The sequence below is a fragment of the Mesoplodon densirostris genome, chromosome 16 (assembly GCF_025265405.1).
Source record: "Mesoplodon densirostris isolate mMesDen1 chromosome 16, mMesDen1 primary haplotype, whole genome shotgun sequence".
NCBI lineage: Eukaryota > Metazoa > Chordata > Mammalia > Artiodactyla > Ziphiidae > Mesoplodon > Mesoplodon densirostris.
The window spans coordinates 77,036,325-77,054,097 of NC_082676.1; the positions used below are offsets into that span (position 1 = coordinate 77,036,325).

A 17,773-nucleotide genomic window follows, 5' to 3' on the forward strand; every position below is an offset into this window, starting at 1 on the left:
AGCAGAAACTAACACACCACTGTAAAGCAATTATACTCCAATAAAGATGTTTTTTTTAAAAAAAGAAGAAGAAGCACTCTGTACTACCGGAACACTGCGTTTTATTTTTCCCTCATCACCCCCGCTGTCTAGCACAGTGGGTAACTGATTCTTCATGGACCAATCATGTTCACTTCGTTCTAGGCCCCCTACATAGTCGTCCTTTGCCGCCATTTTTGTTTTGGGCTCTCGTTGAAAGCCGCGAGATCCCGCTCGGCGGCCATTTTTCTTTTGGGCAGATTCCGCGCGCTACCCGGGCCGCTCGCTTAGTATTTCGCCGCCATCTTCAATCCTGGTTGTGGCTTCAAATCCATAGTGAAGCAGCTCAGGTCATCTTGTGTTTGGGCGGTGGCAGAGTTCCTCTACGCGCCGGGAGCCTGGGGAAGCGGGAAGTAAGCCGGAAACGCGAATTCCCAAGCTTCGAAAGGTTGGCTTGAGAGCCTGCTGCACAGCCAGGTACTACTTCACCAGTTACTCTGGACAGTAACAAAATAAATAAAAGCCCGAACCCAAACCCTCTCACCATCATAGGTAAGAACTTGGAAATGCTGACAACCTAAGATATTCCTTCCCTTGAACTAAACTGTTTGCCCATCTCCTCTTCCCCTCTGGTTTTTTCCTTTGATTAGTGAACCTTTTCTGAATCCTTCTCCCTGTGCTTCCACCTCTCTCCATTGTTTTAAACATAAGGGTAAATAAATAAATAAATTTTAAAACAAAACAAAACAAAACATAAGGGTGCGGGAAGCCTGGGCTTGACAGTGGAAGTGTTGGTTTGGAAAATTATTATTATTTTTTTTTGGTGTGGGGAGGGACAAAATGGAGTACAGTGAGTGGGCCAGGTGTTTGTATTAAACACCTATATGTACTGATAGATTCCCCTTCCCAGACATTTTTTGGGTTGTGACATAAATATAGATTGTGTTTGTATATACTTATTCATTCATTTATTCACTACATTTGTTGAGTACCTAGTGTGTACTAGGCCGTGACGATTCTGTGTAAATTAAAATAAAACCCCTTTATCTCATGGGGCTTACATTCTGTCACCCTGACAGCTACTGGGTCGGGGCAAGTAACAGTATTCTATGGTTCTTAGTCCTGCTATGCTATACAAACAAGTAACAAGTATTCGCTTGCTCCTTCCTCTATTCCCCTCCTTTTATTTTCCCCCGGACTAGGAATAAACGTATTGACAGTTATTTCTTGGATCCTAGACATAACTATATTTGTAGGCCAACTGGCTAATTTTACAGCCAATATTCAAGTTACTTAAGGCCTTGTTGCTCCAGGTGTGGTCTATCTATCAGCCGCATCCGCATCACCTGGCAGCTTGTTAGGAACACAGCCTGACTCCATCCCCAGGCCCACTGAGTCAGAATCTTCCCTACGAAGTGCACCTTAAGTTCAGAGACCACTGATTCCTGCATGGACTAAAGACAAAGACTCTCTTTTCAGCTTGTGCTTCTGAAACAATATATGGTCAGTTTATTCCATGCTTTAAATGCAGTGGACATATGGCACGTTTTTTCTGTGCTTTTATCCATCAGCTTGATGTCAAGATGCCAATTTAGCATTCTAAAAAGTTGAGAATGTCAGTCCCGTGTATTGTTATGTAACTTTTGCTGTGATAATATCTCACGTACTTCGTGCATATTTTTAATTTATTTAAAGTTGAACTCAAAATCCTACAGGTAATCAGTAGTTCAATATCAACTTGGAAAATTTTGGGCCATAGTTTACCAGAGCTGTTTTGGCACCTTGCTTTCATCTGTCTTTTTAAAATGAGAACTCTAAATCTAATATGTCTTGGGGTTTCTCAACTTTGGCTGCTCATGAAAATCATGTGGGGCGCTTTAAAAAAAGACTCCAGGCCAGTATCAGTCAGAGGTTGTGATCCTGTGGATGGAATTCAGGAACTAGTAAGGTATTTGAGAAATAGTAAATGACTTTTACATTTTCCACGTTGCTGTATGTTCGGTTTTTCACCCTTACAGATTTACTTAAAATAATTAGGAATTTGAAGACAGTGAAGAGAGTTGAACTGGGAATGTGGTAAACCAACTTCCTAGTTGGTTTGACCAACCAATCAACTTGCCATTTATTCTGTGTCCTAAGCAAGTTGTCCAGCTTTTCTGTCTCTCCTTCCTCCATCTATTAATTGGGAAAAGAAGAATGAAGGTCCTGTTGTGTTTTATTTAGTCTTGTGTATGCTACAAAATGTAGTGGATATTTATATTCAGTGAATATAAGGAAGAAAAGTATTTTGCAAGTGCAATATTCATGGCTTCTGATTTTCCTATACTGTTTCTTATATTGTATATGCCAGTAAGCACAGTGGGTACAGAAACGAACTCTAGAGCCAGACTCTTTGGGTTCAAATCCTAGCTCCTCCAGCTACCAGCTGTATGACCTTGAACTGATTACTTAACCCTTCTGTGCCTCAGTTTCCTCATCTCTAAAATAGTGCTGGTATGAGGGTCAGATAAGTTAATGTAAGAAAAGTGCTTAAAATAGTGCCTGGCACATAGTCACAGCTATGTAAATATTAATTAGCTATTGTTATATTTACGTCTTTGGATTATTAAGGTTTTGTTCATGCATGCAGATCACTTAAGGGGAAAGGTATTGTAGTTTCATGACTTTTCAGGACATATAACTGCTTGGAAAAGAGGGTGGTTTAAAGACAATATACCAAGCCAGGAAGATGTGTTTGTTTTTCTTTTAAATGGTCTTTTCCCCTTTTTCAAACAACTTTATTGAGGTATGGTTGTCATACAGTAAATTGCACATGTTTAAAGTGTATAATTTGGTGTGTTTTACGTGTATACAGCCATGAAACCAGCACACCAGTCAAGATAATGAACATACCCATCATGCCCAGGCAACCACCTATCTGTTTTCTGTCACTCTAGATAAGTTTGCATTTCCTAGGACTTTATCTAAATGGAGTCTTAGAGTATGTGCTATCTTGGGGGGTGGGGTAGTGTCTGGATTCTTTCACTCATCATAATTGAGAGCCATCTTTGTTGTTGCAGGTGTCAGTGGTTCATTCCTTTGTAATTGCTGAGTAGTATTCCATTGCATGGATAGCCTAATTTGTTTGCACATTCGCCAACTGAAGGACATTTGAGTGGTTTTTATTTTCATGGTGCTCATTTTCACATTGGAAAAAAAAGTCTTAATCGTTTGGTGGCCAAGCCTTCCACATATAGAGAAAGCAAGAGGTGCCAGTGGTAAAATGTGTTTGTTTGGGACTTTGTCTTTGCCATTGTAGAGTTTATGAATTCATGTTTTCTGAATGAAACATGTAATAGCTTCTTAAAGGTGCAGAACACATGCATTGAGTTTTTAGTGGATTGCATCTCTTTTATTGAGATATAATTTATATATAACATTATATTAGTTTCAGATGTACAACATAATCGTTGGATATATGTATATATAGTTGGACAACTTGGGCATTAGGGGTGCCGACCCTTTGTGCCGTTGAAAATCTGCATATAACTTTACAGTGCACCCTCCCCTTCCCATATCTGAGGTTCCACATCCTTGGATTCAACCAACTGTGGATCTGTAATACTGTAGTATGTATTTATTGGGAAAAAAATCCAAGTGAAGTGGACTCTCACAGTTCAAACCCATGTTGTTCAAGGGTCATCTGTATACAATACTGTACATTATTATTAGTGGTCACCATACAGTACATTACATTCCCAGGACTTATTTATTTCATAACTGGAAGTTTATACCTTTTGACTCCCTTCACCTATTTCACCACCCCCTACCCCCTAACAACCACCAGTATGTTCTCTGCATTTGAGTTTGGTGTTTTGTTTTGTTTTAGATTTCACATATAAGTGAGATCATATGGTATTTGTCTTTCTCTGTCTTTTTAAAAAATTTTTTTTATTAGTTTCTGCTTTATAACAAAGTGAATCAGTCATACATATACATCTGTTCCCACATCCCTTCCCTCTTGCGTCTCCCTCCCTCCCACCCTCCCTATCCCACCCCTCCAGGCGGTCACAAAGCACCGAGCTGATCTCCCTGTGCTATGCGGCTGCTTCCCACTATCTATCTACCTTACATTTGGTACTGTATATATGTCCATGCCTCTCTTTCGCTTTGTCACAGCTTACCCTTCCCCCTCCCCATATCCTCATGTCCATTCTCAAGTAGGTCTGTGTCTTTATTCCTGTTTTACCCCTAGGTTCTTCATGACATTTTTTTTCTTAAATTCCATATATATGTGTTAGCATACGGTATTTGTCTTCCTCTTTCTGAGTTACTTCACTCTGTATGACAGACTCTAGGTCTATCCACCTCATTACAAATAGCTCAGTTTCGTTTCTTTTTATGGCTGAGTAATATTCCATTGTATATATGTGCCACATCTTCTTTATCCATTCATCCAATGTTGGACACTTAGGTTGTTTCCCTCTCCGGGCTATTGTGAATAGAGCTGTAATGAACATTTTGGTACATATCTCTTTTTGAATTATGGTTTTCTCAGGGTATATGCCTAGTAGTGGGATTGCTGGGTCATATGGTAGTTCTATTTTTAGTTTTTTAAGGAACCTCCATACTGTTCTCCATAGTGGCTGTACCAATTCACATTCCCACCAGCAGTGCAAGAGTGTTCCCTTTTCTCCACACCCTCTCCAGCATTTATTGTTTCTAGATTTCTTGATGATGGCCATTCTGACTGGTGTGAGATGATATCTCATTGTAGTTTTGATTTGCATTTCTCTAATGATTAATGATGTTCAGCATTCTTTCATGTGTTTGTTGGCAGTCTGTATATCTTCTTTGGAGAAATGTCTGTTTAGGTCTTCTGCCCATTTTTGGATTGGGTTGTTTGTTTTTTTGCTATTGAGCTGCATGAGCTGCTTATAAATTTTGGAGATTAATCCTTTGTCAGTTGCTTCATTTGCAAATATTTTCTCCCATTCTGAGGGCTGTCTTTTGGTCCTGTTTATGGTTTCCTTTGCTGTGCAAAAGCTTTTAAGTTTCATTAGGTCCCATTTGTTTATCTTTGTTTTTATTTCCATTTCTCTAGGAGGTGGGTCCAAAAGGATCTTGCTGTGATTTATGTCATAGAGCGTTCTGCCTATGTTTTCCTCTAAGAGTTTGATAGTTTCTGGCCTTAAATTTAGGTCTTTAATCCATTTTGAGCTTATTTTTGTGTATGGTGTTAGGGAATGATCTAATCTCATACTTTTACATGTCCCTGTCCAGTTTTCCCAGCACCACTTATTGAAGAGGCTGTCTTTTCTCCACTGTACATTCCTGCCTCCTTTATCAAAGATAAGGTGACCATAGGTGCGTGGGTTTATCTCTGGGCTTTCTATCCTGATCCATTGATCTATCTTTCTGTTTTTGTGCCAGTACCACACTGTCTTGATTACTGTAGCTTTGTAGTGTAGTCCGAAGTCAGGGAGCCTGATTGCTCCAGCTCCGTTTTTCGTTCTCAAGATTGCTTTGGCTATTCGGGGTCTTTTGTTTTTCCAAACAAATTTTGAAATTTTTTGTTCTAGTTCTGTGAAAAATGCCAGTGGTAGTTTGATAGGGATTGCATTGAATCTGTAGATTGCTTTGTGTAGTAGAGTCATTTTCACAATATTGCTTCTTCCAATCCAGGAGCATGGTATATCTCTCCATCTATTTGTATCATCTTTAATTTCTTTCATCAGTGTCTTATAATTTTGTGCATACAGGTCTTTTGTCTCCTTAGGTAGGTTTATTCCTAGATATTTTATTCTTTTTGTTGCAGTGGTAAATGGGAGTGTTTCCTTGATTTCACTTTCAGATTTTTCATCATTAGGGTACAGGAATGTCAGAGATTTCTGTGCATTAATTTTGTATCCTGCTACTTTACCAAATTCATTGGTTAGCTCTAGTAGTTTTCTGGTAGCATCTTTAGGATTCTCTATGTATAGTATCATGTCATCTGCAAGCAGTGACAGCTTTACTTCTTCTTTTCTGATTTGGATTCCTTTTATTTCCTTTTCTTTTCTGATTGCTGTGGCTAAAACTTCCAAAACTAAGTTGAATAAGAGTGGTGAGAGTGGGCAGCCTTGTCTTGTTCCTGATCTTAGTGGAAATGGTTTCAGTTTTTCACCATTGAGGATGATGTTGGCTGTGGGTTTGTCATATATGGCCTTTATTATGTTAAGGAAAGTTCCCTCTATGCCTACTTTCTGAAGGGTTTTTATCATAAATGGGTGTTGAATTTTGTTGAAAGCTTTCTCTGCATCTATTGAGATGATCTTCTTCAATTTCTTCTTCAATTTGTTAATATGGTGTATCACATTGATTGATTTGCATATATTGAAGAATCCTTGCATTCCTGGAATAAACCCCACTCGATCATGGTGTATGATCCTTTTAATGTGCTGTTGGATTCTGTTTGCTAGTATTTTGTTGAGGGTTTTTGCATCTATGTTCATCAGTGATATTGGCCTGTAGTTTTCTTTGTGACATCCTTGCCTGGTTTTGGTATCAAGGTGATGGTGGCCTCGTAGAATGAGTTTGGGAGTGCTCCTCCCTCTGCTATATTTTGGAAGAGTTTGAGAAGGATAGGTGTTAGCTCTTCTCTAAATGTTTGATAGAATTCGCCTGTGAAGCCATCTGGTCCTGGGCTTTTGTTTGTTGGAAGATTTTTAATCACAGTTTCAATTTCAGTGCTTGTGATTGGTCTATTCATATTTTCTATTTCTTCCTGATTCAGTCTTGGCAGGTTGTGCATTTCTAAGAATTTGTCCATTTCTTCCAGGTTGTTCATTTTATTGGCATAGAGTTTCTTGTAGTAATCTCTCATGATCTTTTGTATTTCTGCAATGTCAGTTGTTACTTCTCCTTTTTCATGTCTAATTCTATTGATTTGAGTCTTCTCTCTTTTTTTCTTGATGAGTCTAATTGTTTATGGATTTTGTTTATCTTCTCAAAGAACCAGCTTTTAGTTTTATTGATCTTTGCTATTGTTTCCCTCATTTCTTTTTCATTTATTTCTGATCTGATCTTTATGATTTCTTTCCTTCTGCTAACTTTGGGGTTTTTTTGTTCTTCTTTCTCTAATTGCTTTAGGTGCAGGGTCAGGTTGTTTACTCGAGATGTTTCCTGTTTCTTAAGGTGGGATTGTATTGCTATAAATTTACCCCTTAGAACTGCTTTTGCTGCGTCCCATAGGTTTTGGGTCATCATGTCTCCCTTGTCATTTGTTTCTAGGTATTTTTTTATTTCCTCTTTGATTTCTTCAGTGATCACTTCGTTATTGAGTAGTGTATTGTTTAGCCTCCATGTGTTTGTATTTTTTCCAGATCTTTTCCTGTAATTGATGTCTAGTCTCATAGCATTGTGGTTGGAAAAGATACTTGATACAATTTCAATTTTCTTAAATTTACCAAGGCTTGATTTGTGACCCAAGATATGATCTATCCTGGAGAATGTTCCATGAACACTTGAGAAAAATGTGTATTCTGTTGTTTTTGGATGGAATGTCCTATAAATATCAATTAAGTCCATCTTGTTTAATGTATCATTTAAAGCTTGTGTTTCCTTATTTATTTTCATTTTGGATGATCTGTCCATTGGTGAAAGTGGGGTGTTAAAGTCCCCTACTATGAGTGTGTTACTGTCGATTCCCCCTTTTATGGCTGTTAGTATTTGCCTTATGTATTGAGGTGCTCCTATGTTGGGTGCATAAATATTTACAATTGTTATATCTTCTTCTTGGATCGATCCCTTTATCATTATGTAGTGTCCTTCTTTGTCTCTTCTAATAGTCTTTATTTTAAAGTCTATTTTGTCTGATATAAGAATTGCTACTCCAGCTTTCTTTTGATTTCCATTTGCATGGAATATCTTTTTCCATCCCCTTACTTTCAATCTGTATGTGTCTCTAGGTCTGAAGTGGGTCTCTTGTAGACAGCATATATATGGGTCTTGTTTTTGTATCCATTCAGCCAGTCCGTGTCTTTTGGTGGGAGCATTTAGTCCATTTACATTTAAGGTAATTATTGATACGTATGTTCCTATTCCCATTTTCTTAATTGTTTTGGGTTCGTTATTGTAGTTCTTTTCCTTCTGTTGTGTTTCTTGCCTAGAGAAGTTCCTTTAGCATTTGTTGTAAAGCTGGTTTGGTGGTGCTGAACTCTCTCAGCTTTTGCTTGTCTGTAAAGGTTTTAATTTCTCCATCAAATTTGAATGAGATCCTTGCTGGGTAGAGCATTCTTGGTTGCAGGTTTTTCTCCTTCATCACTTTAATTATGTCCTGCCACTCTCTTCTGGCTTATAAAGTATCTGCTGAGAGATCAGCTGTTAACCTGATGGGGATTCCCTTGTGTGTTATTTGTTGTTTTTGCCTTGCTGCTTTTAATATGATTTCTTTGTGTTTAATTTTTGACAGTTTGATTAATATGTGTCTTGGCGTATTTCTCCTTGGATTTATTCTGTATGGGACTCTCTGTGCCTCCTGGACTTGATTAACTATTTCCTTTCCCATATTAGGGAAGTTTTCAACTATAATCTCTTCAAATATTTTCTCAGTCCCTTTCTTTTTCTCTTCTTCTTCTGGAGCCCCTATAATTCGAACGTTGGTGCACTTAATGTTGTCCCAGAGGTCTCTGAGACTGTCCTCTGTTCTTTTCATTCTTTTTTCTTTATTTTGCTGTGCAGCAGTTATTTCCACTATTTTATCTTCCACCTCACTTATCCGTTCTTCTGCCTCAGTTATTCTGCTATTGATCCCATCTAGAGTATTTTTTTATTTCATTTATTGTGTTTTTAATCGATGCTTGATTCGTCTTTAGTTCTTCTAGGTCCTTGTTAACTGTTTCTTGCATTTTGTCTATTCTATTTCCAAGATTTTGGATCATCTTTACCATCATTATTCTGAATTCTTTTTCAGGTAGAATGCCTATTTCCTCTTCATTTGTTAGGTCTAGTGGGTTTTTATCTTGCTCCTTCTCCTGCTGTGTGTTTTTCTGTCTTCTCATTTTGCTTATCTTACTGTGTTTGGGGTCTCCTTTTTGCAGGCTGCAGGTTCGTAGTTCCCGTTGTTTTTGGTGTCTGTCCCCAGTGGCTAAGGTTGGTTCAGTGGGTTGTGTAAGCTTCCTGGTGGAGGGGACTAGTGCCTGTGTTCTGGTGGATGAGGCTGGATCTTGTCTTTCTGGTGGACAGGTCCATGTCTGGTGGTGTATTTTGGGGTGTCTGTGGACTTTTTATGATTTTAGGCAGCCTCTCTGCTAATGGGTGGCATTGTGTTCCTATCTTGCTAGTTGTTTGGCATAGGGTGTCCAGCCCTGTAGCTTGCTGGTCGTTGAGTGAAGCTGGGTGCTGGTGTTGAGATGGAGATCTCTGGAAGATTTTCGCCGTTTGATATTATGTGGAGCTGGGAGGTCTCTTGTGGACCAGTGTCCTGAAGTTGGCTCTCCCACCTCAGAGGCACAGCACTGCCTCCTGGCTCCTCAATTTGGGATGATTCGTTGTCTATTCATGTATTCCACAGATGCAGGGTACATCAAGTTGATTGTGGAGCTTTAATCCGCTGCTTCTGAGGCTGCTGGGAGAGATTTCCCTTTCTCTTCTTTGTTCTCACAGCTCCCGGGTCTCAGCTTTGGATTTGGCCCCACCTCTCCATGTAGGTCGCCAGAGGGTGTCTGTTCTTCGTTCAGACAGGACAGGGTTAAAGGAGCAGCCACTTCGGGGACTCTGGCTTACTCAGGCCGGGGGGCAGGGAGGGGCACGAAGTGCGGGTGGAGCCTGCAGCGGCAGAGGCCGGCGTGACGTTGCACCAGCCCGAGGCGCGCCGTGCGTTCTCCCAGGGAAGCCATCCCTGGATCCCGCGACCCCCTCAGTGACGGGCTGCACAGGCTCCCCGGAAGGGGGGCGTGGACAGTGACCTGCGCTCGCACACAGGCCTCACGGCGGCGGCAGCAGCCCCAGCGTCCTACACCCGTCTCTGGGGTCCGCGCTTTCAGCCATGGCTCGCGCCTGTCTCTGGAGCTCCTCCAAGCGGCGCTCTTAATCCCCTCTCCTCGCGCACCAGGAAACAAAGAGGGAAGAAAAAGTCTCTTGCCTCTTCGACAGGTCCAAACTTTTTCCCGGACTCTCTCCCGGCTAGCTGTGGTGCATTAGCCCCTTCCGGCTGTGTTCACACCGCCAGCCTCAGTCCTCTCCCTGCGCTCCGACTGAAGCCCGAGCCTCAGCTCCCAGCACCGCTCGCCCCTGCGGGTGAGCAGACAAGCCTCTTGGGCTGGTGAGTCCCGGTTGGCACCGATCCTCTGTGCGGGAATCTCTCCGCTTTGCCCTACCCAGGTACGTGGGGAATTTCTTGCCTTTTGGGAGGTCTGAGGTCTTCTGCCAGCGTTCAGTAGGTGTTCTGTAGGAGTTGTTCCACGTGTAGATGATTTTCTGGTGTATCTGTGGGGAGGAAGGTGATCTCCGCGTCTTACTCTTCCGCCATCTTCCCCGGAAGTCTTGTCTTTCTCTGTCTTAATGCCCATTCATGTTGTCGCAAATGGCAGGGTTTCCTTCTTTTTTCATTACTGAATAATATTCCATTGTGTGTTTGTGTGTGTGTACACACACCACATTTTCTTTACCCATTCATCTATCATGGACACTGAGGATATTTCCCTGTCTTCGTTATTGTAATTAATGCTGCAGTGAACATGGAGATGCAGATACCTTTTCAAGTTAGTGTTTTCCTTTTCTTCAGATAAATACCCAGAAGTGGAATTGCTGGATCATATGATAGTTGTACTTTTAATTTTTTGAGGAACCTCCATACTGTTTTCCACAATGGCTGCACCAGTTTACATTCCCATCTACAGTGCACGAGGGCTCCCTCTTCTCCACATCCTCACCGACACTTAATGTGTTGTCTTTTTGTTGATGGCCATTCTGACAAGTGTGAGATGACATCTCACGGTGGTTTTGATTTTCGTTTCTCTGATGATGAGTGATTAGTCCATTTCATACATAAGGAAACCTGACATTTAGAGGTGCTGAGTACGCTGTCTGAAGTCACATGAAAAGGTAGGCTTTGCATGCATGTCTGTTTTACTAGAACCTGAGACCGTGACTGCCTCATGGGTCAGTGCCTATGTCCGTTTCTGACAAAGTATTAAATAAAAATTAGATGTTGTTTATTAGCGAAGCATCCCACACAGGGCCAGGTGGGGATTTTCTGTGGGCCTAGCAGGAATGGGAGGCCCAGATCTTGGGCCAGCTGACCAGGTTAAGGATATAGAGTGACTAAAAGGTAGGACTGTTCTGTGGACTTAATCTTGGTGGGAGATTTCAATATTTGACTTACATTTAAAGAAAAGGAAAAGAAAAAAAAAACACCTAATTTTTTTGGTCACTTGTATTGCCCTCCTTTTATTGTTGGCATTTCCCTGTTTGTTTTTTTTGTTTTGTTTTGTTTTTGAGCCCATTTTGGCATTCAAAGTTACCATATGAATAATAGGAAAAGCTGATTCTTTTTTTTTTTTTTTTCACTGCAGTTACCTTTTCAAGTTTTATCTAAGTTGTTGCCAGCAAGATCTTTGCTCATGTGTCATTTTTCCTTGGTATTTTGTTAAAGTTTGTGATTCCTTCCTTGATACTGTCCTTTTGCATGTGTGTGATAAAATTAGATTGGAGGAGTAGGGGCAGCAGGTTATGAAATGATTTCTCATTCTTGAATTACAGTTTTTCCTTCAGAAGTTCTAGGGCCTTTGTTGTTTCTGCTGCCATAGGTAATGAAAGTTTTTTAAGACGATAGAAGGAAGTATAATAATTTTCTTGATAAAAATTGAAATCTGAAGATTAGAAGCCTAAAGTTAATTTCTGATCTTTTTAATCTGGAGTAGTTGCTTTGGCTTGTGACACAGACCAGCAATGCTAGAAGGAAGACAAATGTGAATTTCAGAGTGCCTTGGATTTTCCCACAGAATAATCTAGAAGGTCACTGACTTTCTTTATTAGAGTTTATCTCTGCTTTGTATTTAAATGACAGGACAATCATGTGATATTATTTAATCTACTTCCATTCCCTCCCAAAATTAATTTTCTTAAGGATTTTAGGATCTTTCCCTCTCCAGTAAAGACACACATGCACACTTATTTTTGGTGGGGTCAGACGCTATCAACGTCTCCTCTTTGTGAAAGAATGCCTGTTTTCAGGTCAGAAAAAGTAGGCTCAAGAATGCAGGATATAGGATGAGATGTTATTTGTAAGACTTACATACTTCAGCTTCTCAGTATGCTTATGTAAATTATATGCTTTTAGATATTTGGAAACTTGATCTTTTTGGAGATTGTCCTGAATGTCTTAAAAACAGGGTATAAAGTAAAAATTCCACTGAATGTAGACTCAAATTGGCAGCTCTGATAGGAAGGCTTTTTAACATTTATGCTTTAAACCCTAGGCACTGAGCTTGCTGTTCCCTCTTGAAAGTAACTCTAAGAGCCTAGGAAAGTAATTTTTTAAGGTGCGTGTTTGCTTTCTAAATGTGTGTGGGCACGTCTATCTTTTAATGATCAGAAAACAAGTCCAGAAAAACCTGAAGATGTTTCCAGGGTAAAACTTAATTAATACAGAGGCTAATAATATCTTTTCCATTCAAATGAATGTTAAGATGTCAGTATTTTAAAGACAAAAACAAAAAGCACTGAAAACCTCACATTTATGGCCTTCAACCATGTGTCTGTTGCCTATTATATTCAATGTAAAACGCTTCCATCTTCTCTTTACGTTTATATGCATAAAAGGTCTCTCAACTTTGGCTGCATGGTATGTGTAACTTAAGTGTTATTTATGTATTGAAATAGGACCAGAGTGCTTTGACCTCCTTTTTAGAGGGCTTAATGTGGAATTTGGGATTTGGAGACAGTAAAGATGCATTAGATTAATAGGTATAAATCTAAAAATATAATAACATGGTCCGTAGCCACTGATTTAAGTAACATCAACAGACTCAGGTTAGCAGACTTGATGGATACCTGTGCCGTGCTCCAGGTATCAGAGAGAATGAGAATGGATCCTGTCCTCAGGAAGCTCATGGTCAGACTGAGGAGAGAGAGAGGCTTAGGACCAGACTTAGGTGTGAGAGGATAGGAGGTGTAAGAACACTGCATGTTCAAGGGCTCGTGCTGGCGTTGGCCGTGTGGAGGCCTTGAAGCTGTGAAGGTACCTGAGCTGAGAGGTGGAGGTGTGGGCAGGTGTGGTGCTGTGGGAGACCTTGGTGAAGAGCTTTGAAGAGGGCACACCTGCTCAGATACCTCTAGTGATCGTTCTGGGGATGGAGAGCTGCAAGGATGGAGACAGGAGGTACTTGACGAGGCTCTGGTTGCCGGGGACCTTCAGGATAACCAGCTCTTTGGGATCTGGGACTTCTGGCATCAGCAAGTCATGATTTTTTCTTCCTGTGAGAGGCAGACAGGACCATCTGTGACTGTAATCTGTGCTGTCCCAGACGACAGGCACTGAGAGAAGAGAGCAGTGTGTGCTGTCCCCAGATTCCCTGGCAAATGGTCTTTCTGTATTTAGACTTTAGCTGTCTCAGGTTTTATAAAAGGATAGTGAAGGACATGGCCCTCACCTCCCCAGGGTGGTTGTCAAGGCAGAGGTAATACAAGGGATCAGGAGACTCCCACCTCCACCCCCACCGCCTTGCCAGACCTGTGGAGACTTGGCTGGGAGACAGGGGAGCCTAGCTCTGGGCACCTCCTTTGCCCATTTTTCTATTGGATTGTTTTATTTTGACTACTCATCCTTTGTTTGTCATACCTCTTGCAAATATCTTCTAGTTTGTGACTCTACCGCATAACCCACCCCCATTTCTCTGTGATGTGTCTTTTAAAAAATTTATTTATTTATTTATTTATTTATTTGTGGCTGTGTTGGGTCTTTGTTGCTGCATGCGAGCTTTCTCTAGTTGTGGTGAGCAGGGGCTACTCTTTGTTGCGGTGCGTGGGCTTCTCATTGTGGTGGCTTCTCTTGCTGCAGAGCATGTCCTCTGCATCCCCACCAACATTTGGTATTATCCCTATTTTTTTAGCCATTCTGGTAAGTATGTAGTGATGTGTCATTGAGGTTTATTTTGTATTTCCCTGTTGGCTAATGATATTGAATGTCTTATTTTAATTGAAATATAGTTGGTGTACAATGTTATGTTAGTTTCAGGTTAGTTTCATAATTGTTCGACATTTGCATACGGTATGAAATGATTTGAATATCTTTTCACCTGCTTATTTACTATCTGTTTCTCCTCTTTGGTGAGATACCTGTTCACGTTTTTTGCCCACCTTTCTGCTGGATTGTTTTATATTTTACCGTTGAGTTTTGAGAGTTCTTTATATGTTCTAGTTTATAAGACATTTACTGGATGTGTGGATCGCAAATATTTTATTCCAGTCTGTAGAGAAGTTTTAATATTAATATGGTCAAATCTACGGTTCGTTTTCTTTATGTATTGTAATTTTTGTGTCTAGTTTAAGAACTCCTTCCTTCCTCTGAGTTCATGAAAACATTTTCTAAAAGATTCTAATTTTATTTCAAGTATAAATTTTATTTATTTTATTTTTTTAATTAATTTTTACTGGAGTATGGTTGCTTTATACATTTGAGTTTTTAGCTCAGCTGTAATTGATTTTTCGGTGTTGTGTGAAGTATCAGTCCAGTTTTATTTTTTTCCAAATGGATAAACAGTTGTTGGACCACAATTTGTTGAATGAATAGTCTCTTTATTTCCCACTGATCTGCAGTGCTTCTCCCATCATTCATTTGCATGAACCTGTGGGTTTGTTTCTGGTCTGTGAAGTCTGTTTCTTCGGCCTGTTTGTTTACCCCTTTGCCAGCACATTATTTGATTTACTATAGCATGGTGGTAGTTTTGCTAGAACTGGTAATACAAACTCCCTCCTTTGTTTTCCTGTCTTTTTTTTCTCTCTCTCTCTCATGTATCTTAGTCCTTTTTGCACTTCCTCAGATTCCCTGTTCAAGATTGTGACTGGGATTGCATTAAGTTTGAAGATCAATGTGGCAGGGTCTGGCACATGCCTTACTAAGTTCATTCCTAGGTATTTTATATTTGTGGAATGCTAGTTTAAATGTTATTTTCAGAAATCTACATTTTCTGCTTGTTTCAAAGAAATTGTTTTTAAGATTCATCAGTAAGCACGTTTGCTACATTTTTTTGTAGACGCCTTTTTCACGTTAAGAAATTTCTATTCTTAGATTTCTAATGTTTTTCTTTATTTTTTTCTATTTTCATGAAAATGATCATGTGCTTTTATTCTACTTCAGTTTTTAAGTATGGTCATTTTTCTAGTATTAAACCAACCTTGCACTCTTCAGAGAAACCTCACTTGGTTCTGGAGTATTTTTTGTATATTGCTTGCTTCAGATTGCCTCTGTTTGTTTAGGATTCTCGCTTCTCTGTTCAGGTAGAGAATTGGCTGTGATTTCCCTTTCTTAATCTGCCCTGGTCTGGTTTCGCTCTCAGGGCTTCATAAAATGAGTTGTGTGGTGGGAGGGGGCTCCCTCTCACGCTCTTCTCTGGAATCATTTGTACGTTGGCATTATTTGTTCCCGGAACAGCTGTTGGATTTTGGATCACAGAGGTTTAGAAATGGAGGAGACCGTAGAGGTCAGCCTGTCCAACAACAGCATTGTCCTGCTGAGGCAGAAAGAATTAAATGCTGAGGCTCAAGTCCAGAAGGCATGGTCCGCTGTAGAAAACGTAATCCTGAAGTAAAGGTAACAGCCGTTTTATTACCTAAGACAGAGGGCTTGAAGCCTTCACACCAAAGTCCACGCAAGTCCATGGAGAGACTTGGAAAATATCCCACCACCCTGACAAACTGGTCCCCGAGGTTTCTGGGGTCACTGGATTAAGTTGAAGAATCCAGAGGGGAAAGGGAGCCTGGGGAGGCAGGCCCTCTAACAGCTCATGGAAAGCCGTGGCAAACAGGCAGAGGCCTCCCTGGCTCCACCCTGAGCAGCTCTGTGTAGGCACAGCTCAGCAGGGCATTAACATATATATCGCCCATTGTGACGACAGGTGATAATTTTCATCTGGAATATCAAAGGAATATTCATTGTGTAGTATTTTTTTTTTTTTTTTTTTTTTTTGTGGTATGCGGGCCTCTCACTGTTGTGGCCTCCCCCGTCGCGGAGCACAGGCTCCGGACGCGCAGGCTCCGGACGCGCAGGCTCAGCGGCCATGGCTCACGGGCCCAGCCGCTCCGCGGCATGTGGGATCCTCCCAGACCGGGGCACGAACCCGTATCCCCTGCATCGGCAGGCGGACTCTCAACCACTTGCGCCACCAGGGAGGCCCTGTGTAGTATTTTTTATGAAAGTTGGGAAAGATTCAGTATATTTTTTGGAAAATTTCCCTAAAAACAGCCAAAATAAAATAGTCTCAGTTCCTGTTACCTGGAATATTTCTTCATCCAGCAGACTTTCTTGAGCACCTTCTATTGTTAAGCAGTGCTCGGAGGGCTGGTCACCTTTGATAACTTGCTCCTTCCAGGATGGGTAAGTGTGCTTTTACCATATTTGGAAATAAGCAAATTGGTTTGGATCATTTCAGATTTCAGTTCGTCATGTAGTTCATTTCCAGCACCTGTGCCCAGTGCTGTAATGAAGCCAAGGAAGTATGTCTTCTTTATCTAATATGACTTTAGCAAGTATGCAGGCTCAAGGTCTATGCAACTGCTGTCCAGATGTGTTATGGGCTTTATCTTGGTAGGCTTTATTTTTTATTTATGAAGAAGTGTGCCATGTCACATAGCATAATGGCAAATTAAATGAATTCCAACCATTTACCTTAGCTGTGGAGCCCCTCCCTCCCTCTTCCTTCCTCCCCCCGCCCAGCCTTTCTGTCTCTGTCTTTTCCTCTCTTTCTTTCTTTGATTAGCAGGAGAGACCCACCACTCATGTAGCTTTATTCGAAGTCATGCCCTATGTTAGGAACTTGTGACTTGGCCAGGGGCTCTGGGAGGGAGGGCACACCTACCTTGACAGCCCAGTTAGCGTTTGACCTTAGCAGGGGACAGATGGTGCTGGTTTGCGCTCAGAGAGCTGACCCGACTCTTCTCCAGCCCTTGGCCTTCAGCTGTGAGACCCTGGCCTGGTCCCCCAAGTTCTCATTAGGGGAATAGATGTCAGGCCTGGGAATAGATGGTCTGTAAGGTGTCTTTTAGTCATAAAACTGTTACTTTTTTGAGACTGCAAACACTGTAGGAACAAGTGAAAAAATTTTACATTGAGAGGCAGAATGCCACATGGTATTAAAAATGGGTTAAAAGTATGCAAAATGTATTTTACAGTTCCTTTTTTCATGCAGCCTATTTTACACTAGAGACCATTTTATTTCATCTAAAAATATGCTATTTAGTTCTAGATTCTTACAGATCATATTTTTAAGACTGGGCTTTGATGATACTTTTTGAAGAATCCAGTCCTTAAAAACAAAATGCAGGGACTTCCCTGCAGTGGTTAAGAATCCGCCTGCCAATGCAGGGGACACGGGTTCGAGCCCTGGTCCAGGAAGATCCCACATGCCACGGAGCAACTAAGCCTGTGCGCCACAACTACTGAGCCCACTCTCTAGAGCCCACAAGCCACAACTACTGAGCCCCTGTGCCACAACTACTGAAGCCCGCCTGCCTAGAGCCCGTGCACCTCAATGAAGTGTAGCCCCCACTTGCCGCAACTAGAGAAAGCCTGTGCGCA

General features: G+C 41.0%; 1 protein-coding gene across 1 annotated transcript in view; it reads left to right on the forward strand.

Annotated features, from left to right (window-relative positions):
* The first annotated feature begins 430 nt into the window (after positions 1 to 430).
* Positions 431 to 17,773, forward strand: part of SLX4IP (SLX4 interacting protein) — a 192,317-nt gene continuing 174,974 nt past the window's right edge. The window contains 1 exon segment of the mRNA XM_060078396.1: positions 431 to 570. The gene's annotated coding sequence lies outside the window, so the exon portion shown is untranslated.